General features: G+C 42.9%; 1 protein-coding gene across 6 annotated transcripts in view; it reads right to left on the bottom strand.

Moving 5' to 3' along the window:
- The window catches only part of EBF2 (EBF transcription factor 2), a 378,097-nt gene that overhangs the window by 307,018 nt on the left and 48,432 nt on the right, over nucleotides 1–22,647 (bottom strand). The gene's annotated exons all lie outside the window — the stretch shown is intronic.

The raw sequence follows: 22,647 nt of genomic DNA on the forward strand, positions 1-22,647 counted from the left end.
TTTCCATTATATACACATTTGCTGGCAGGAAAAGAAAATGGCTTCAATAACATTAAATGCACCATTGAAGCAATTCCCTTTTACTGGCAACAAGGCAAGGCATACTGGGTCTGTTATACGTCCTGAAAATGTTTACTATCAAGGCTTACATTAAATAGAAAGAGTTTTGGCAGAAAGGGGAATGTAGTTTTACTCTTGTCATTTTTCCTGCAGATTCTTAAGCTTTAAAATTAAAATACCAACTTTTAAAAAGAAAACTTCTGTAACTATCATAATTATAGCTATTAAAATATTGGATTTTTCATTGCCTATTATTCTTAAAAACAAATCCCTGGGCTTGCTCTGGTTGGTGGATCTTGGGCACTTGCAGTAGTAGTAGTAGTAGTAGTACCAAAAAGTTGAAGTCTAACCATCCTGATCTCGAGTATTACAACCTACAAGGCAGGTTTGTGTTACCATAAACCCATGTGATACAGCTGCTTCTAGTAGCAGTTTCTAAGGGATGCAGCCGTTATCATGTGTTTAACCATCAAGTGTGTCTAATTTTGATGCATGGCACATGATGCAGAAGGTGAGAGCTGCACAGAGATGAGCAAATCCACAATTGTTTTCTTCTCAGCTTCTAGGTACACAGTAGCTTTTTTTTTTTTTTTTGAGAATGCCTTCTTTGGTAATGTTTTGAAGTCTTACATCTGCCACTGTAGTTTCATTCTTGTAAGTACTCCTTTGAACAATGCTACAACAACCCTGTAAGGTAGGCCTATGTCCATACAAATGATTTAGTGCAGGGATGGCCAGAAGGTAGATTGTAATTTGTTGGTAGATCCCTGGGAGATATGTAGTCAATTGGGAAGAGCTTCTGGCTTCCAACTGTTTAACAATAGCAACAAAAGGACACACACCTGTCTGGAAACTTGACAACTGAAATTAAGAGTGCTTGTGGAAACTAGGAATAGATTTATATGTGGAAAGACTGTGAGCTCGTCTCAGTTCTGATAATCCTGTGCTCAGCAACTTCTCAGAGACACCATGTTCTTTCGTACTAGACGTATGCCTTTTGCAGCTGGCTGTAGTTGGTGGCTCTTGGGGTTCTAGTAAAACACAGGGTAGATCCCAGACTCTGCAACAGCAGTGCTCTTCCAGTGATGGCAGCAGTGCCACTCACTGAATGGGGATGGGGCATGGTGCCTGCAAGTTCAGGGTTGGTGGCACCACCATCCTGCAGCACATGGGCACACACCTGCAGGCTGCTGCTGCCTACCACCACAGTACCCCCAACCTTGCCATCTCAGTGCCACTGCCATTCTGCTCCCCCCAGGTGTCACTGCTGACCTATGCCATCAAATTATTGGAGGAGTCCCGGCTATATTTCTCTCTCTTGACATAAGAACATAAGAAGAGCCTGCTGGATCAGGCCAGTGGCCCATCTAGTCCAGCATCCTGTTCTCACAGTGACCAACCAGGTGCCTGGGGGAAGCCCGCAAGCAGGACCCGAGTGCAAGAACACTCTCCCCTCCTGAGGCTTCTGGCAACTGTTTTCAGAAGCATGCTGCCTCTGACTAGGGTGGCAGAGCACAGCCATCACAGCTAGTAGCCATTGATAGCTCTGTCCTCCATGAATTTGTCTAATCTTCTTTTAAAGCCATCCAAGCTGGTGGCCATTACTGCATCTTGTGGGAGCAAATTCCATAGTTTAACTATGCGCTGAGTAAAGAAGTACTTCCTTTTGTCTGTCCTGAATCTTCCAACATTCAGCTTCTTTGAATGTCCACGAGTTCTAGTATTACGAGAGAGGGAGAAGAACTTTTCTCTATCCACTTTCTCAATGCCATGCATAATTTTATACACTTCTATCATGTCTCCTCTGTCCCGCCTTTTCTCTACACTAAAAAGCCCCAAATGCTGCAACCTTTCCTTATAAGGGAGTCGCTCCATCCCCTTGATCATTCTGGTTGCCCTCTTCTGAACCTTTTCCAACTCTAGAATATCCTTTGTGAGATGTGGCGACCAGAACTGTACACAGTATTCCAAATGCGGCCGCACCATAGATTTATACAATGGCATTATGATATCGGCTGTTTTATTTTCAATACCTTTCCTAATTATCCCTAGCATGGAATTTGCCTTTTTCACAGCTGCCGCACACTGGGTCGACATTTTCATCGTGCTGTCCACTACAACCCCGAGGTCTCTCTCCTGGTCGGTCACCACCAGTTCAGACCTCATGAGCGTATATGTGAAATTAAGATTTTTTGCTCCAATATGCATAATTTTACACTTGTTTATATTGAATTGCATTTGCCATTTTTCCGCCCATTCACTCAGTTTGGAGAGGTCTTTTTGGAGCTCTTCGCAATCCCTTTTTGTTTTAACAACCCTGAACAATTTAGTGTTGTCAGCAAATTTGGCCACTTCACTGCTCACTCCTAATTCTAGGTCATTAATGAACAAGTTGAAAAGTACAGGTCCCAATACTGATCCTTGAGGGACTCCACTTTCTACAGCCCTCCATTGGGAGAACTGTCTGTTTATTCCTACTCTCCGCTTTCTGCTTCTTAACCAATTCCTTATCCACAAGAGGACCTCTCTTCTTATTCCATGACTGCTAAGCTTCCTCAGTAGTCTTTGGTGAGGTACCTTGTCAAACGCTATTTGAAAGTCTAAGTACACTATGTCCACTGGATCACCTCTATCTATATGCTTGTTGACACTCTCAAAGAATTCTAATAGGTTACTGAGACAGAACTTTCCCTTGCAGAAGCCATGCTGGCTCTGCTTCAGCAAGGCTTGTTCTTCTATGTGCTTAGTTAATCTAGCTTTAATAATACTTGCTACCAGTTTTCCAGGGACAGAAGTTAAGCTAACTGGCCTGTAATTTCCGGGATCCCCTCTGGATCCCTTTTTGAAAATTGGCGTTACATTTGCCACTTTCCAGTCCTCAGGCACGGAGGAGGATCCGAGGGACAAGTTACATATTTTAGTTAGCAGATCAGCAATTTCACCTTTGAGTTCTTTGAGAACTCTTGGGTGGATGCCATCTGGGCCCGGTGATTTGTCAGTTTTTATATTGTCCATTAAGCCTAGAACTTCCTCTCTCGTTACCACTATTTGTCTCAGTTCCTCAGAATCCCTTCCTGCAAATGTTAGTTCAGGTTCAGGGATCTGCCCTATATCTTCCACTGTGAAGACAGATGCAAAGAATTCATTTAGCTTCTCTGCAATCTCCTGATCGTTCTTTAGTAAACCTTTGACTCCCTTATCATCCAAGGGTCCAATCGCCTCCCTAGATGGTCTCCTGCTTTGAATGTATTTATAGAATTTTTTGTTGTTGGTTTTTATGTTCTGAGCAATGTGCTCCTCAAATTCTTTTTTAGCATCCCTTATTGTCTTCTTGCATTTCTTTTGCCAGACTTTGTGTTCTTTTTTATTTTCTTCATTCGGACAAGACTTCCATTTTGCCTCTAAGAGCTTCCTTGACTTTGCTCGTTAACCATGCTGGCATCTTCTTGGCCCTGGTGGTCCCTTTTCTGATCTGCGGTATGAACTCCAGCTGAGCTTCTAGTATAGTGTTTTTAAACAACTTCCAAGCATTTTCGAGTGATGTGACCCTCTGGACTTTGTTTTTCAGCTTTCTTTTTACCAATCCCCTCATTTTTGTGAAGTTTCCTCTTTTGAAGTCAAATGTGACCGTGTTGGATTTTCTTGGCAATTGGCCGTTTACATGTATGTTTAATTTAATAGCACTATGGTCACTGCTCCCAATCGGTTCAACAACACTTACATCTCGCACCAGGTCCCGGTCCCCACTCAGGATTAAGTCCAGGGTTGCCGTCCCTCTGGTCGGTTCCATGACCAACTGGTCTAGGAAATAGTCATTTAGAATATCTAGAAACTTTGCTTCTTTGTCATGACTGGAACACATATGCGGCCAGTCTATGTCTGGGAAGTCGAAGTCACCCATTACTACCACATTTCCTAGTTTGGATGCTTCCTCAATTTCATATCTCATCTCAAGGTCTCCCTGAGCATTTTGATCAGGGGGATGATAGATCGTTCCCAGTATTAAATCCCTCCTGGGGCATGGTATCACCACCCACAATGATTCTGTGGAGGAGTCCACCTCTTTTGGGGTTTCCAGCTTGCTGGATTCAATGCTTCTTTCACGTATAGAGTGACTCCGCCACCAATACGTCCTTCCCTGTCCTTCCGATATAGTTTATATCCAGGGATAACCGTATCCCACTGGTTTTCTCCATTCCACCATAGTTATGCTCACTATATCAATGCTCTTCTCTAAGACCAAGCACTCCAGTTTTCCCATCTTGGTTCGGAGGCTCCTAGCATTAGCGTACAGGCACTTGTAAGCAGTGTCTCTCTTCAAGTGTCTTTGGCACTTGTGGTTTGGCCTGTGGTAATTTTGCCCTTCTGAATTTATATCCTGTGCCCCTGCTCTCACAATGCCTACTTCTAGGCCTACCCCTTTTAAAATTTCATCATTTCTTTGGTCTTTATCCCAGGGGGGAGGTTTATTCCGAACCGGACCTTCCTCAGCTCCTGTCGGGTTTCTCCCCTCAGTCAGTTTAAAAGCTGTTCTGCCACCTTTTTAATTTTAAGTGCCAGCAGTCTGGTTCCATTCTGGTTCCATTCTGGTTCAAGTGGAGCCCGTCCCTTTTGTACAGGCCCGGCTTGTCCCAAAATGTTCCCCAGTGCCTAACAAATCCAAACCCTTCCACCCGACACCATCGTCTCATCCACGCATTGAGACTGCAAAGCTGGGCCTGTCTGGCTGGGCCTGCGCGTGGAACCGGTAGCATTTCAGAGAAAGCCACCTTGGAGGTCCTGGCTTTCAGCATCCTACCTAGCAACCTAAATTTTGCTTCCAGGACCTCACGGATGCATTTCCCCATGTCATTGGTGCCAACATGCACCACAACCACTGACTCCTCCCCAGCACTGTCTACCAAACTATCTAAATGATGGGCAATATCCGCAACCTTCGCACCAGGCAGACAAAACACCTTGCGGTCTGCACGCCCATCACATACCCCACTGTCTATGTTCCTAATGATCGAATCACCCACTGCAAGGATCCCTCCACCCCCTGGAGATATATCCTCGGCACGAGAGGATAGCTGCTCATCCCCCAAGGAATGGGTCCCTTCTAAGGGATCGTTTCCCTCTTCCTCAGCTGGATGCTCTCCTTCCCCGAGACCATCGTTCTCCATGATAGCAGAAGAGCTATTATCCTTGGAGTGGGACACAGCTATAACGTCCCTGAAGGCCTCCTCCACACACCTCTCTGCCTCTCTCAGCTTTTCCAGGTCAGCCACCTTGGCCTCAAGGAAATGAAGTCGTACCCAGAGAGCCAGGAGCTCATTGCACCGAGAGCACACCCACGACTTCTGTCCAACAGGCAGATAGTCGTACATGCTGCAGGCAGTGCAAAACACTGGAAAGCCCCCACACCCCTGCTGGCTTCTTACCTGCATAGTTTTGTTTAAGGTTTATTACGTCAGTGGGTTGGAGACTGCAGTTTAGTTGAGGTTAGGGAACAGACGGGCAGAGTGGGGGGCCCTGCTGCCAAACTCGCCCTGCTGCCAAACTCGCCTTGACGCTTTGTCAGCTAGCTTTCTATAGGCTTCCTTCTCCTAGGATTTGTCTCCTAAGATATAGGTTCTTTCAGGATTTGACTCCTAGCTCAGGGTGACCTTGGGCTGCCCTTATTACTTATTGCTCTGAGCTGTTTTACTTCAATTAAATAATGGAATAAATGAGAGCTACTTACCCTCTTTTCACTCTGCTGCTTAACTCGCCTTGACGCTTTATCAGCTGGGGCTTAATTCCTTAGGATTATTTTAGGGTTCCTTCCTTTGAAGGCAGGAAGGCAGGCTTCCTTCCTTAGCGAGCGGCGGGGCTGTTTAAGGACTTTTGTTTGTTTGTTGTTTTCCCACCTAGAACAGCCTGACCTTTCTTTAACCTAGGGAAACAGAGCTTGTGGTTGTGTTTAAGGAAGGCTAAGGCTGCCCTTTTTAGCACAGACTGTCCTTTAGGAGGAAATGTAAAGCACACAACAGAATTTACATTACTATTGATTTCAATAGGTTTTAAAAGAGCAAGGGGAAAAAGTATAGTGGGGTAATTTATATTGTGCTTTATAGAGGTACTGTAGTGTGCAGGTTCTGCGAAAGCCAGTACAGTGCAGTGATAAGACTGTTGGGCTAGGGCCTGGGACACCTGGGTTCAAATCCTCATTCAGCCATGAAACTCACTGGGTGACTTCTGGGTGAGTCAGACCTCATAGGGTTATGCTGAGGATATATTGGGGAGGTGCAGGACCATGTATGTCACCCTGAGCTCTTTGCAGGAAGTTGAAATATAAAGGAAGCAAGGCATTAAATAAAGTTAAAGCTGCAATCCTATGTACATTTACTTGAGAGTAAGCACCACTGAACATGCTCAGAAGCCTGTTCACAATGTTCAGCCAAATTCTTCCAAGCTGCACAATAATAATAATAATAATAATAATAAATTTTATTTCTGAGTCGCCTATCTGGCCAGGTCAGCAGCCACTCTAGGCGACGTACAAATTAGAATAAAATACTACATATAAAATACAACATGCAAAATAACCAGCTTCAATCTAAAATTAATCTTAAACCATCCACAGCTGTAGCAAGATAAAATTAATCTACTCCCGGGATCTTGTAGGCCTGCCTGAATAGCCAGGTTTTCAAGGCTTGACATAAACTTGGCAGGGAGGGGGCATGGCGAAGATCATAGGGCAACGAATTCCAGAGGGTGGGGGCCACAATCGAAAAAGCCCTCTCTCTGGTCCGCACCAGCCTAGCTGTTTTAGGTCTTGAGTGGCTGATCTCGTCAGGCGGCATGTTTGGTGATGCTGGAGGCGCTCCTTTAGATAACCTGGGCCGAAACCGTATAGGGCTTTAAAGGTTAATACCAACACCTTGAATTGGGCCCGGTAAACAACTGGTAACCAGTGTAGATCTTCTAGCACAGGAGTGATGTGATCACGGCGATGGCTGTTCTTAATCAAATGTGTCGCCACATTCTGTACCAGCTGTAATTTCCGGACCATTTTCAAGGGTAACCCAACGTAGAGCGCATTACAGTAGTCTAAGCGAGAGGAGACCAGGGCATGCACCACCCGTGGGAGAAGATGGACAGGAAGGTAGGGTCGCAGCCTCTGTATTAGATGAAGTTGATACCAAGCTGCCCGGCTCACTACCAAAACCTGAGCCTCCATGGACAGCTGGGAGTCAAGAATGACCCCGAGGCTACGGACCTGGTCCTTCAAGGGCAATTTCACCCCATCAAGCACCAGGTCTATATCTCCTAACCTTCTCTTGTCCCCCACAAGCAGCACCTCGGTCTTGTCAGGATTTAGCTTCAGGCTAAGAAGTGGATTGGACTGTGAAAGACCAACCCAAATTGTTTCTGCATTTTGACCAATTTGTAGGGCAGTACAATATCTCAGAGAGGAGGTCAGGTCTCCTGCTTCCCTGATGCATTCACTATAGCTGCCCAATTTCCCTGCTTTTTAAAGTTTGATAAAAATATCTGTTGGCTATAGGTACATTCTTAAACTGCAAGGTTTTTTTGCCTGTCAGTGAATTTCTCTGCTTTTTAATCCAGGAGGTAAGAAATGGGGTCCTGTGCAAGTTTGCTGAGAATAGATTGATCATTTGCATGCTTATTGAGTTCAGTGGGATTTACTCCCATGCAATCATGGCTAGGATAGGTAAAACTGACCATGGGGGAGGAGGAGGGGGAGGGGAAAGTAGAGGGAAGGAGGAAGGGGGGAGAGGGGAGAGGGGAGAAGGAGGAGGAGGAGGAGGAAGGGGGGAGAGGGGAGAGGGGAGAAGGAGGGGATTAGGAGGGGATAGGAGGTGTGAAAGAAGGGGAGGGAAGGGGCAAAAGGGAGGTGATGGGAGGGAGGAGGAGGAGGGGAGGGCAGGCTTATTGAGTTCAATGGGATTTACTCCCATGCAATCATGATTAGAATAGATAAAACTGACCATGGGGGAGGGGGGAGGAGGAGGAGAGGGGGGAGGAGGAGGAGAGGGGGGAGGAGGAGGAGAGGGGGAGGGAGGGGGAGGGAGGGTGAAGGGAGGAGGAGGAGAGGGGGAGGGAGGGGGAGGGAGGGTGAAGGGAGGGTGAAGGGAGGGGGAGGGAGGGTGAAGGGAGGGGGAGGGAGGGTGAAGGAAGGGGGAGGAAGGGGGAGGAAGGGGGAGGAAGGGAGCAAGAGGAGGGAGGAGGAGGAGAGGGCATGTTTGATCATTTGCATGCTTTTTGAGTTCAGTGGGATTTACTCCTGTACAATCAAGATTGAAATGGAAATGGACCACCTTCAAGTCAATTCTAACTTATGATGGCCATATGAATAGGGTTTTCATGGTAAGCGGTATCCAGAGATGGTTTTACCATTGCCTTCCTCTGAGGCTGAGAGGCAGTGACTGGCCCAAGGTCACCCAGTGAGCTTCTTGGCTGTGTGGGGATTTGAACCCTGGTCTCCTAGGTCACAGTCCAACACTCTAACTACTACACCACACTGGATCTCTACAATCATGCTTAGGATAGGTGAAACTGACTTGGGGGAGAGGCAGGAAGGGGAGGGGGTGGGGAGGGATGGGAGGGGGTGGGGAGAGGAGAAGATTGGGTGGGCAGGCACTGGGCAGAGGGGAAGCCTCTTTCCTTTCCAAAAGAAAACTTTGTGAACAGTATCATTGCTTTTCAGCATTTCCCCCACCTTTTTATTCCACAGCAGGCACATGTAGCCACCCAACCAAATTTAAACCAAAGCTGTCACTGGCCACATCCACACCAAACCTTTATTCCACTTTAGTTTCCCCCAAAGAATCCTGGAAAGTGTAGTTAGTGAAGGGTGCTGAGAGTTGCTAGGAGATGCCCTGTTCCACTCACAGAGCAGCTGACTGTCAAACCACTTTGGCCACTGGAGCTCTGTCAGGGGAATAGGAGTCTCCTCTCAGCATCTTTCACAAACTACACTTCCCAGGATTATTTGGGGGAAGTCATGACTGACTCAAGTGAAATCAAAGTCTGGTGTGGGTGTGGCCCCCTGATTAGCCAAGCCCAGCAGCTGTGAGTCTGGCTTTTAGAACACTGACAGTTGGTTCTTACTGAGCATGCCCGGCATTATTGAGTTCAATGTAACATTTCTTAAATTAATTAAAAATCAGCCAGGTGTTTTTTTTAACTTTTAAACTGCAGAAGATGGAGGTCAGAGTATGGGGCAAGGTCAGTAAGAGTATTACAGGTACTCTGTGAACATAGCTAATTTTTAATTAATTTAAACAGATTATGAGAACTCTGACAGAAAAAAGTCCAAAAGGGATCTGTTTTTTTCTCTCTCTTCTTACACTTTGAACCCTCGATTCTCTCTGACTGTTTTGTGTATCCCTGTGAAAATTGAAAGGGTTGTTAAGCAAGCGTTTCTGAGCTCAAGACCATAAGTTTTGTAAGGTTTTGTTTTGAAATGAGCTTAAGGGAAGGATCAGAATGACATGGGGGGTATTTTCAATTTAACATTGCAGAATGTGAAAAATCCATGCTGACTATAGTAATTCTAATATGTATTGATAAATCACATAGTATTTAAAGGAAATCATTGAATTTAGATGTTGAAGGTTGCATCTATGTTCAGTTTCACTTTGGGAGTAAGCCCCATTAAACTCAGTGGAACTTACTTCTGAGTAGAAATAGTTAGGATTGCTCTGTGACTTCAGATTCCTAGTCTTTCTCCCCACCCCCTTTACTAGATTACTGGTACATCCTTCCACCTTCTCTCAAGGTAGCCATTTTCACTTGTCTGAGCCCACAGGGGCCACACAAGCTCTGCTTCAGCTTTTCATTACCTCTCTGACATCCTTTCACCGCTTCCGACATTCCCCTCAAAGTGATGCTGCAATCCTATCCTAACCTCACTTACCTGGAAATAAGTCCCATTGAGCTCAGTGGGACTTACTTCTGCATAAACATGGCTAAGATTGTACTGTGAACAGAGACACACACAAATTCTCTCCCCTCCCTTTCTCTGCTCCCCCAAACTGTTTCTTCTATGGGGCTGCAGTCCTAACCCTTCTTACCTGGGAGTAAGTCCCATTGAATGGTATGCATTTTACTTTAGAGTAGGCATGGTTAGGATTGTATTGTGAATGTAAACCAAACTTTAAAAAAAACCTAACAATTTAGACAGTCCATACCTAACTCTAGCTACCCTGACAGGGAGCACTCTTTTTTAATTATTTTATTATTATTATTATTTGATTTATATCCCGCCCTTCCTCCCGGCAGAAGCCCAGGATGGCAATCCTTTTTAGGCAATCCTAACACCCCTTACTTGTGAAAGAAATGGGACTTACTTCTGAGAAGATATTTTTAGAATTACAGTGTGAGTTCTCAGAAGCTGTTCCCCCCTCCCTTATCACCCATCACTATGTTTCTGTTTCCCTGTCTCCTTTTGTCTTCTCTCAGAACAGCAATTTTCCATTATCTGTAACCACATGAGGTCTGAACTCCATTTAAGTTTGTAAAACAAACTTAATTTTTTGGAATTAACAATTTAGACAGTCCATTCCTAGCCCTAGCTTCTCTGACAGAATCTCATGTTTTTAGGCACTCCTAATTCCACTTATCTGGGACTATGCCCCACTGAACTCAGTGGGATTTACTTCTGAGTAGACTTTCTTAAAAATTGCAGTGTGACTCCTCCAAAACTCCACACACATACATTTTTGTCTCCTTCCTTCCTTCCCTCCCTTCCTCCCTCAAGCTCATTCATTGCCACCACACAGAAGCTCTGCTTCAGGCTCGTCTCCTTTCTGTCTTTCTTGCCCTTGCCTCTATTTTAGCCTTATTCCTCTTTCCTGCTCTGTGCTCCAGCAATTGACGTTTCCTTGAACTCATTTCTGATTGGCAGCAGCTGCTGCTGCTGGAACAAAGCCTCAGGCTCTCCCCAGGGAGGAAAACTAATTGCTCACGATCAGCTCCATGTGGGCAGCATGCAGGGAGAGCCTACATGTGAACAAAATACCTCTTTCTTCAGGGGACCAGAACATGTAGTGATTTGAGAGATCACCATGTGTAGACTCTTTCTCAAGAGCAGCTGAACCCAGGTACAGAGGGCTTGTACCTGGGTACAGAGTAATGTCTGAATACCCCCTATGAAGATCATACATATTTATCTCCCTCCACCCGTATCCTTCCATTTTAAAAAGGAAGGCATATCACTCTTACACATTACAATAGCCAGTGTGGTACAGTGGTTCAGGTGTTAGGCTAGGACCTGAAAGACCAAGGTTCAAATCCTAACTTAATCATGAAGCTCACTAAGTGAATTTGGGCCTGTCACTACCTCTCAACATAACTTACTTCATAAATAGGGTTGCCAGGTGTCCGGTGGTTGCCTGGAGACTCTAGTTTTTGGGGTGCTCTCCAGGTGAGTTACCTTAATCTCTGGACTCTGAGCTTTCATTTTTTAAAAACATGAGGTTTCTAGGTGGTTTGGTTCCCGAGATATACACCAAAATGTCAGCAGAACCTCCCCGCAACTTCAGTTAAATGAACTCATAGCTAGTTGCTCTAATCTCACCCTTTTAGGGTTGTGATTGACAAGGCAGTAACTAGAGCCCTTTGCAACTCAGAAAACCTGTTTTTTCCTGCTTTTCTGAAAATCTCAGTCAATTGATGATGATCTCATCAATTGATAGCTTTCAGTCTTTTTCTGTCTTGTGTGCAGGAATCAAACAGGTTTAAATTTTCCTGGGCTATTGAAGAGGGCACTGTAATGAAAACCTTCCCAATACGAAACTTTAATCCAGTACTTGCTTTTCTGAGAGTAAAGCAGTGCTAATCCCACATACCCAGAGTAAACCCCATTGAATTCAATAGGACTTACTTTTGAGTAGACATGGTTAGGATTGTGCTGTAAATTGATGAGACTTTTGAGTGAGCATACCAAAGAATTGTGTTTGTGTTGTAAATCTTTCTCTCCTCCTCCAATCCTATTTTTTAAAGCAATCAGGCAGGGCTTACATAGGTATCACTGCTTTTATTATGTAGGAAACTAACACAGATTTTTTTAAAAAAATGTTCTGCAATGACCAACTGGTTTTGACAATAGACTATTATAAGGGGTGTATATATTTTTACATCTCCTGTGGGGTAGGGGGGGGTTGTGGGTGTGGTCTTTCCAACAACCCTGTGAGCTAGAGTTGCAGACTGGAAACCAAGGCAGCTCACAATAAGAAATAAATCCCTTTAAAATCCAATAACCATATAAACAAGTATAAACAGTTGCAAAACAGCTTAAAGTGGCATGATACTGAATTTTAGGTTGGGTAAATGAAGTTTCTTATCACTTGAGGTTGCAGTTCTCTGCACACTTCCCTGTTTGAGTAAGCCACACTGAATATATTGGGACTTGCTTTTGAGTAAACAAACATAGGATTGCACTATAAATATCTTTATCGGTTGTGTAAATAATAAATATACTTGATAGTCATGCTTATATAAATATTTCTTCATACTATGTCCCAATAAGTATCTGATTTTACACTGTGGTTGTGCGGTATTACTTCCTCTACATTTTCATAGTGCCCTTCTTCCTTCAGGTGTTCATGATTCCCCTTGGTTGTTTTCATCCTGAGGGGCAAATTAAGCTAAGAGATGGTGAGTAGCCCATGGTCACCCAGTAAACTTTATAGTTCTTTTCCATTTAAAAAAATTAAGTAAAACAATTTACATGCAGGCAAAGTTTATTAAGTAAATCCACACAATACATTTAAAACACATCCAACTTGCATTTAAAGCACATGACTTCCCCTAAAGAATCCCGGGAAATGTAGTTTCCCCCTCACAGTTATAGTTCCCACCACCCTTAACAAACTACAGTTCCCAGGATTCTATGGTGTGATTCATGTGCTTCAAATATGTGTTGAATGTACTCTATATGAATGGTGTGGATCTGCACTAGGTATGATATACATTAGTGAATTGAAAAGAACAATTCTAAAAGATTTTTTTAAACAGGGGAAGGGTTGTAGCTTAGTGGTAGGGCATATGCTTTGCCAGGGCTGGCCCCAGCCTGCCCTGGGCCCCAGCACCCACTCCACCTACCTTTCCCTTGAAGTGTATGCTGGCTGCACTGTGCGTGTGGGCCTGCCATCAACCGAGATGGTGGCAGGGGCATCAGCTCCTTAGGGAAGCCTCAGCCACCATCTTGGTTAAGGCAGGCATGTGCCTGCAGCATGGCCAGCATTTGCTTCAAAGGAAAGGTAGGTGGGGCATGCAGGGGGTGTCACGGGCCTGCACGGTAGTAGGGAGGATGCCTGGGAGCTCCCTCTTTGCAATCTGTGGCAGGGTCAGGAGCTGACGCTGATGCACATCATGCAAGGGAGCTCTACCCATCCAGGGGCCCTCGGCCAAGGCCCAACCTGGCCGCCCTCTGGAGCCAGCCCTGTGCTTTGCATGCAAAGGTCCAGAATTCAATTTCTGGAAAAGACTATTGCCTGAAATCCTGGAGAGCCAATGCTAGTCCATGTCATCAGTACTCAGCTAGATGGCACCAAAAGGCAGATTCCTTTGTTCCTTAAAGTGGAAAGAGACCCAAGGGCCACAGTGCCTCTAAACTTTATTTATGTATTTTAGTTACAACATTTATATACTGCGTTATTGTAAAAATCTCAACACAGTTTACAGAAAGAATTAAAACAATAAAATTATTGGCAAAAACAGTTAAAGACAGGTATTTTAAAATATTCAAAATAATAAAACAAAAAATGAGTTAAAATAGATAAAAATATAATAGTTACTACATGCCTGGGTAAGCTTGCCTAAACAAAAATGTTTTAGTGGGTGCCAAAAAGAGTACAATGTCTGCTAAAAATGTCTGCAAAAAGAGTACAATGTCAAGAGTACTGCTAATGTCAATAGACAGGGAGTTTCAAAGCATAGGTGCTGTCACACTAAAGGACTGGTTTCTTACAAGAGCAGAGCAAGTACTATGTGGCACCCATAACATGGAAAGCACACCTTGAACTTGGCCTGGTAGCCAATCAGCAACCAGTGCAGATTTCAGAGCACAGGTATTATGTGCTGATAGGATCTCACTCATGTCAGTAATCGTGCCACAGTATTCTGCACTAACTGCAACCCCCGGGTCAGGTTGTGCTGCATGGGGATTTCTGTGACCTTGGCTGACTGGCTGCCAGGATTTTTTTAGTTTTGGTTTTTTTGTTAGGAATCCTGACTTCTTGTGGGATGCTCAGTGTTCTGCCTTACTCATAGGAATGTTGTTGTGGTTGGTATGGTATTGCATTTAGGAAATCATCACTGTCTTTCATTTTCTTTTTCTATTTCATTTCATTTAACTCTACCTTTCATCCATAGAAGCAACAATAGTGGTTCCATGTGCCCAGCTCAACCCCCTTAAACCCACTGATGATGCACCTTGTTGTTTGCATGACAGTTTGTTTCTTGCCCAATAGTGGTAAAAGAGAATTCACATACTGGGCAGCATGGCTTCAATTGTTGTTCCAAAGCTGCTGCCTATGAAGGTAGACTAAACCATGCATGTTTTCTGTCAATTATTATTCACTGAAATTGGGTAGGCTGTCAAAGTGAGTTTATAGCAGCCCGCAGGGGAGACAGAAAAGAGCAGAGAATCTTCTTACTCTTACTCATTTCTCAGACCTTTTTCTGAAGTGAAGGGTCAAATAATCTGTAAAGAAATTTGGAGCAGCCATGTTAAAATGTAAGGGCAGGGCATTCCAGGCAGGAGGTTGCAAACCCTACTTGGATATGGATCTCTTTGCAGAGGATCCCTGGTCAAGCTTTACCAATAACACTGAGAAGTAAGTCCTATTGAGGGCTTAGTCCTTTAATAAGTGTGTTTAGAATTGCAGCCTTTGGGGGCATCCATCTTTACTCCTGAGTGCTCCCATCTAACATCTCCACAACACTAGGTTCCTTTCTTCTTACAATGGCCTTCTGGTGACTGGTGTGGCCTGAGGGCACTTAAAACCCTTTTTGCCAGAAGCAAATTTGCTAGATTAAATGTTCCCTACCCAGACTCCATCTTTTAGCTACGATTCCTATCTTAATTTCCAATCAGAGAAATGTTTATGTTTGAATTGTATGAGCCAAGCAACTATGGTTGATGCTTAATGTATCATGCTTCATGACATCACTTGGGCCCACCCCATGACATCACTCAAGCAAACCCATATGACATCACTAGGGCCCACACCCCAAATCTCAGTGTTTGAGATTCTTCTTACCTGTCAACCCTATTTGTAAAGTTATTGTGAGGATGAAAGGAGGGGAAAGAACTATGTACAATCTTCATATTCTGAAAATAAGAAAGCAGGGTGCATCTGAGCATGTGCAGACTGTACCCCCCCAAAAAATTAAGCACTGCTAGTTTATCATTTCTAGGAATTGTCATCCACTTTAAAAAAACACCACTTACCCAGATAGCAAACACCAAACCTTGCACACATTTATTAGAGAAACAGCCCTGGGTGGCAAAAATGCACTTGTGTGAGTGAACATAAGAGCCTGCTGGATCAGGCCAGTGGCCCATCTAGTCCAACATCCTGTTCACGCAGTGGCTAACCAGATGCCTGTGGGGGGCCTGCAAGAAGGACCTGAGTACAAGAGCACCCTCCCCTCCTGCCATTTCCAGCAACTAGTATTTGGAAGCATTCTGCCTCCAACTATGAAGGCAGAGCAAAGCCATCTTGGCTAGTAGCCACTGATAGACTTTTCCTTCATGAATTCTATTAATCCTCTTTTAAATCCACTCTTTAAAGAGTGCACTCTTTTAAATCCTCATGCTGGGAAATTATCCTTTTTTATAAAAAAAACAAACAAACCCTACGCTGAAGTCCTCTGGCAAATCAAAGTCTAAGTGCTTAAAATAGCACTTAACATTTTATCTGGGCTCCTTAATTGTCTCCCTCTGAAAATAATTAAATGCCTTCACTCCTGTAAACCAAGATACTGCAGCCACTCCTGATCTCTTTAGACAACATTAGCCTATCCTTAGTTACCACTTTCTTTTAACACCAAAAAATTAACTCTTTGGTGTGCTGTCTCTTCCAAAAAAATCCCCCTCCCCCAGAAACGGTCCTTGATGAATGGAAATCTTTCCTGTTTAGCACAAACACACTTTACTTAGTGGTGCCTTTGCAGTGTTGATCTCTGGCACAGCACTAGAATGCAAAGCAATTATCTCTTTCCTTTCTCAGATGAACTTCTCATAAAGGGCACCAGAGATCTAGGTAGAACTCAGAGGGAGCGTACGCTTTGCTGGGGGAAAATGTGGCCCCATCTGCACTCTGCATTTAAAGCAGTAACATACCACTTTAAACAGTCATGACTTCCCCCAAAGAATCCTGGGAAGTGCAGTCTGTTAAGGGAGCTGAGAATTGTTAGGGACTCCTCAAAACACAGCTACAATTCTCAGGGTTCCCTGGGAAGAAAGACTAATTGTTAACTCTGAGAATTATAGCTCTGTGAAGGGAATAGGGGTCCTTTAACTCTCAGCAACTTTAACAAGCTACAGTCCCCAGGACTCTTTGGGGGAAGCTATGATTGCTTAAAGTGGAATAATAGCGCTTTAAATGTAGAGTGTGGATGGGGACTGTGCCTGTCTTTTGAGCAGCAGAAAGAGTGGAATGTGTGCTGCATTCATGGTGCAGCCCATTATATACATGGATAAGTTCTCCATGGAGAATACCAGGGGCCAAATAAGAAATGATCGTTTCTCTTCCCACCAACCTAAAGAACCCACCACACCAAAAAAGTGGTAATTCACAGCAGGGATTGACTAACTGGCAGCCTACAACCCAGTCAGGCTTCCAAAACCAACTTTATCTGACTTTTGGTGGCCTCAAACCAAGGTACAATTTAAAAGCCATTGCTGCTCCCAGCTTCATTTGAAAGCAACAAAACTCCACAATCTCATTTGTTTAGTTAAAAAGCATTTGTAAACAAGTCACTATTGTTTTTAAAAAAAATCTTGAAGGCATTTGGTTCTCAACTTTGGAAGGCTTTTGGAGGGGTTCTGTTGTGTAGCCTTCCTAAGAAGGGTTGCTCCACCTCATTAGGCACCATTTTGTTTTTAACTTCTTATATTTGTTTAATCTTTTACTTGTAGTTTTTTATTTTTATTTTTTATTAACTGCAGGTCACTTTGAGTGTGCATACGTGTGTAGAAAAGCAACTAACAAATTAAATAAATACATAAAACAAGCAGTGTTCAACATAAAAAAAAAATGTCAAACCACATACATTCAAAAGTCATAATGAAACCAATAAAATAACAGGTTAAAGCATGGGGGGGGAAGCAAATAAATCAGGAATTCAGGAGAAACAAATAATAGCAGTTCCTGATCTTGTGGGTCAGGGAAGGTTTGACCAAAAAGATGAGCTTTTACAAGACATTGGAAGCAACTGGTGGTTGCTGCTTCACATATGGCAGAGGAAATGGCATTCCATAGTACAGGGGCAACAGTGCAAAATGCCCCTTTTTGGGTTAACACTCCCATGATATTCTGTAGTGTGCAGTACCATGAGGAGAATTTCCCCAGATGGTATATCTCACTGCATCAACCTTTAGACCTCAGATGTTCTTGGACTACAACTCCTATCATCCCCAAACAGCATGGTTAATGGCCAGGGATGATGAGAGTTGTAGTCCATCAACATCTGGGGACCAAAGGTTGAAGAACCCTGGTCCAACTGATCTTACAAGGGCAGGTGGGCCGTCTTTCATCTATATCCATTGCTATCCCATGTGCGTTCTGGACAGACAACATATCACTCTGAACTAAGGTTGTTGCCAAAATTCACAGTTACCTAGTTTGGATTACAAATTTGTCCATCTTATAATGCCCAAATCGAGCATCATTGCCCTTACAGCGCAGAACCTGTAGAGATTATGTAAAGCAACTCTGCCAAAATTAAGCTCACACGTATCGGGAAACTTCCCCAGGCTTGGTCGGTCAAGTTCAGGGATTGCACCGTTCCTTTGTTTCCAAGGCTCAGAAGCATCCCTGATCTGTGCCCTGTTCCAATAAACTCGGGGAGTGCACAGTTCCCAGGAATCTTTTGAAAATTAGCCTTTTTGCAAGGGTTCACACAGCAATGTCTGAGTTGTGAATTGGGGATGATGGAGAAATTTGTACCTCATTCGTGCTTCCTGAACTAAAAACTGAACTGAAGCTTAGCTATCCTTTCATTTTGCATCTCTCCAAATTTTATGATGCAGATCTCTAGTCTGAAACACTGCATAGAAATGCTTATTTTAGAGAGAAACATGAACACGATCACATTATATTAGGCAAAACTATGGGGGGAAATGCATAGAGTAAGAGAAATGCACACACAAAAATGCATATAGATTTTCATGCAAGTTTGTTTAAAAAAGATGAAAATTGCTAATTGATGCAGAAGCAGGGCAAACTGAACTTAAGACTGGAAAAAATAAGGACTGAGAAAAGTAGAACTGACATTTTAATTTATCCCTAGCTGCAATTTGTGTCAACCACTTAGAGGGAAAATATATTAAATTTGAAGGAGGAGCTAAAAGTACACTGAAAAATGGAAGGTTTCTTTTTAACAATCATAAAAATGAAGGCAAAATGAAAAAAGCTTGACACTGCAAACACAGACAGTGAGAGAGTGAGAACACAGAAAGCAGACAAACTTTTTCCAAATGCCTGTTGAGAAAACATATAAATACTCGTTCAATTCCAAACTGAGGTGAGGGGAATTTACCTATCACTAGGGATGGGGGAGAAATTTGATTTGGTTCACATTTAAAGCCACATTTATCTAACTCCAAAACAATATCAGAACAAAAACACAGTCATCCTTCAAAATTCAACTTCTCCGAATTTTATGATGCAGTTCTCCAACCAACCAATGCTTACAAAAATGTATATACTAGGGGGAAATGCCCACAAAAACTTATGTATTCATGAAAATAACATACTAAAATGCAGTATATTATGAGAAATTGCTTGCAAAAATATGCACATTAGTGAAAACTGCACCCAAAATGTTATTAGGAGAAATTCAAACTAAAATGCTGAAGGATTTTCATGAGGATTTTCTCTTTTTTTAAAAAAAGCAAATTTCAGCAGAAATGTGGTGGACTGGATTTAAGATTGGAAGAATGAGGATTTGAGAGACCCCAAACTGAAAGATTCTTCCATCCCCACCCATTACTACTCCCCATCTGCTTCATCAGACAATCTTTCAGGAAACGCATTCAGTCCTTAATATGAAAATACACACACATACATGTGCAACACCATCCAAGTATATGGGCTACATGGCAGCAGGAATGGGCAAATCTGTAAGTTTTGGCTTCTCTCCATTTCTCATTTTTCCAACATAGATGCAATTCTCCACATTTCCACATAAATTTGCGTTTTATCGTGAATTTATCTTAATGTCTACATTTTTGTATGCAATTTTGCCTAATGTACAAATTTTTCTAAAGTAATTTCCTTTAATATATATGCATTCTTGTATGTTATTTTCACTAATGTATGTATTTTTATGTACATTTTACCCTAGTCCATGCATTTTTGTATTCGTTACTTAGCTAGAAAACTACATTGCAAAATTAGAAGTGTGAATTTCAGAGGAGGACTGTGTTTCAGTTTGTGTATTGTTTTGCAATGTGCAACTTAGCTGGTAGACTGGCCTTTAAATGCTAACTGAGTCTAATTTCTCCCACATCCCTACAAAAGTAGTGAAGCCCTTACTGTTAGGTGATGCTAACTTTATTATTCAGCCTGAACATTTGTGGAGCATTCAGATTGTTTTGGTTCCAAAAGTGATCACCAAGAATACAGAAGCTGCCCCCCCCCATTTGCATTATGATCTTACAGAATCAGGAAGTCAACGAGCACAAAGTAATGTAAACTGGCCCAATCTATACCAAGACACTGTATAACCAGCCAACACACAACAATCCACACAACCCAGACCACCATGGGTGCCACAGGCAGAGCACAATCAGTCCAATGCAAGGAGCCATCCTGCATGCTATGGTTTCTCGTTAATTTCTTCTAGGCAAAGATGCCATCCCAACCCCAAGTAAAGTTATCAGTGATTATGGTTACTATAACAATTCTTTGGAACTCTTCATCAGAAGAACTCAAAAGCTTGCTCACTATTTTGTGACATTTGGGTTGGTCTAATCAAGGTATTGTATTAGTGTGACCATTGGCATGTTCTGTGTAGAGTTGCCAGATCTCTGCAAAGCCTGAGATGAATGAGACAGGGCCCTTGTGATGGCTTGGAGCAACTGTTTCTTAAAATACAAAGATCTGATACCCAGGCAGGATTCAGGGATAAAGTTTGTTTTTTAAAAAGTGGAATTTGAGGTGTTAAGGCCCAGGGGAAATGGGGGGGTATCAAGGGAACAAGAATCGGGTTGTATCCAACTTAAGTCCTATCCAGAGAAAACCCACTGAAATTAATTGGCCTAAGTTAGTCATGTACAATAATTTTAATGAGTCAACTCTGAGTAAGGCTAGCATGAGATATAACCCATTATTTTCATTTATTTATTTTATTTGGGGAATTCCTCCCCCCCCCCAATTTGGGGAAATGCTAGTTGAAAGAAAAAAATCTCAGAATAAAACGTGTTATTTTTTTTAAAAGTAGCATTTTAAAATAATACTCCTACAACACTGCTAGACCCAAGATTCAAAGGGTTAACACCCCCTTTCCCCTGTACAATGGCTTTAATCCAGATCAAGAGTCCCCATGCTGAAGAAAGGGTGTGGCTAGTTCTAAACCTCCTATTTTAAACAAAGTTCACATAACACGTAGTTTAGGCTCACTTCCAGAGTGCCAGATCGAGGAAGGGATCTGAACCCTAAAGAATGAAGACATATGAAGCTGTCTTATACTGAATCAGACCGGTATCATCTGGGATTGAACCCTGACCCGTCTGCATGCGAAGAAGATACTTTACCACTGAGCTACAAGACCCTCACACTAACCAAACATTAGCAAGACATGCCAAATATCAGTTGCAAAGGGACAATGAATTTACCGGGCACAGCTAATCCCCTCCCCAGAAAAGGGCACTGTCTGTCATTAAATAGGACAGTTGCAATGTATGTATTTTAAGAGGCTCCCTTGCACCGAGTCAGACCATTGGTCCATCCAGCTCAATATTGCTGACACTGACCAGTACTGGCTGTCCAGGGTTTCAAGAACAGGGAAATGCCAGGGACTGAACCTAGGAGCTTCCACATGCAAACAGATCCTCTACGCCTGAGCTACAAGATCCCCATCTTAGCCAACCATTAAGAAGGCATGTCCTATATCAATTTTTTTAAAGGGACAAAAATGGAGACAGCAAATTTACAGGGACAGGTAACCCCCTCCCCCCAAAGGGAACTGCCTCTGATTAGACAGGACAGCTGCAACGTATGCATTTAAGGGAGAGACACAGTGCAACCCCATCAACAGCCGCAATTCCCCTTATTTCACTCTTCGCCTAATTGGTTCACAGTCACCGAGACTCAAATAAGCCAAGTGTTTAAATAACAACTCTGAAGCCACAGTAAAGATAGAAAAATTATTGCTTCCTGTCATGGCCAAATATTAAACACAGCACACACCTAATGACTCTATTACTCTCCAGGGAAGGTGTTTTATGAACAATAAAGTCCCAACAGACGTGCACTGTTTGGACTCCGAAGCCTCATTATGAGCTCACTGATCCAATACAATTTACAAGCTCAATGGAGTCCACTTGAAAAAATTTTAAACACACACAGGCGCGCGCGTGAACACAACGACCAGAATTGTATGTGGAATGCTGACAAAGAAATTAGTGTCGGGACTCTTTATCTGGAAACAAAAAACAGAGGGAAAAGGAGAAGAGAGGAAAGACAGCCACAAAAAGGAGGGATTGAAAGAAAAGGCAGCAGAAGGCAGAGAATGAATGAGTGAACACTGTTCATATGGTTAGGATTAATCATTTAATTATGGTGAGTAGAGATGTGCTAGAATCCCACCCAATTCAGATTTAGTACCGAAATTCCCATTAATTCACTTATTCTCAACCACTGAGAATCGGATTTTAATGTAGCAAATTTCCACAACTATTTGCGAAAGATACTTTTTTAAAAAAAAATCTGCCTATACTCTAAAACATCAATTGTAAGAATGATAATTTATTAATATTTCCTTTTAAAATATTGTTTATTTATTTTTAATAAATAATAAATAAAAATATTGATATTTCCTTTGGAAATATCAATGTTTCCTTCAAAATATCTATATTACTTTACAAATATCAATAATATCAATATTTTTCCACTAAATTCATTGGGGCAGTGGTGGCTATTGCCCATTGAGACTGGTGGGGCAGAAGGCAGGGAGGCCAACAACAGCCAGAGCCAATGTCAGGAAGAGCCAACTAAATTTGTGCTGTTGTCTAGCAGGCCTGCCTTTCCTGGAAACAACTCCCAAGCACTCCAAGCACTTTAGGTAAACTCAAATTAGAACAGCTTTATTTAAGCATCACTACCAGGTGTGCAGTCATCCAGGGTTGCGGGGGGATCATAG

This window comes from Rhineura floridana, chromosome 12 (genome assembly GCF_030035675.1).
Source record: "Rhineura floridana isolate rRhiFlo1 chromosome 12, rRhiFlo1.hap2, whole genome shotgun sequence".
Lineage (NCBI taxonomy): Eukaryota > Metazoa > Chordata > Lepidosauria > Squamata > Rhineuridae > Rhineura > Rhineura floridana.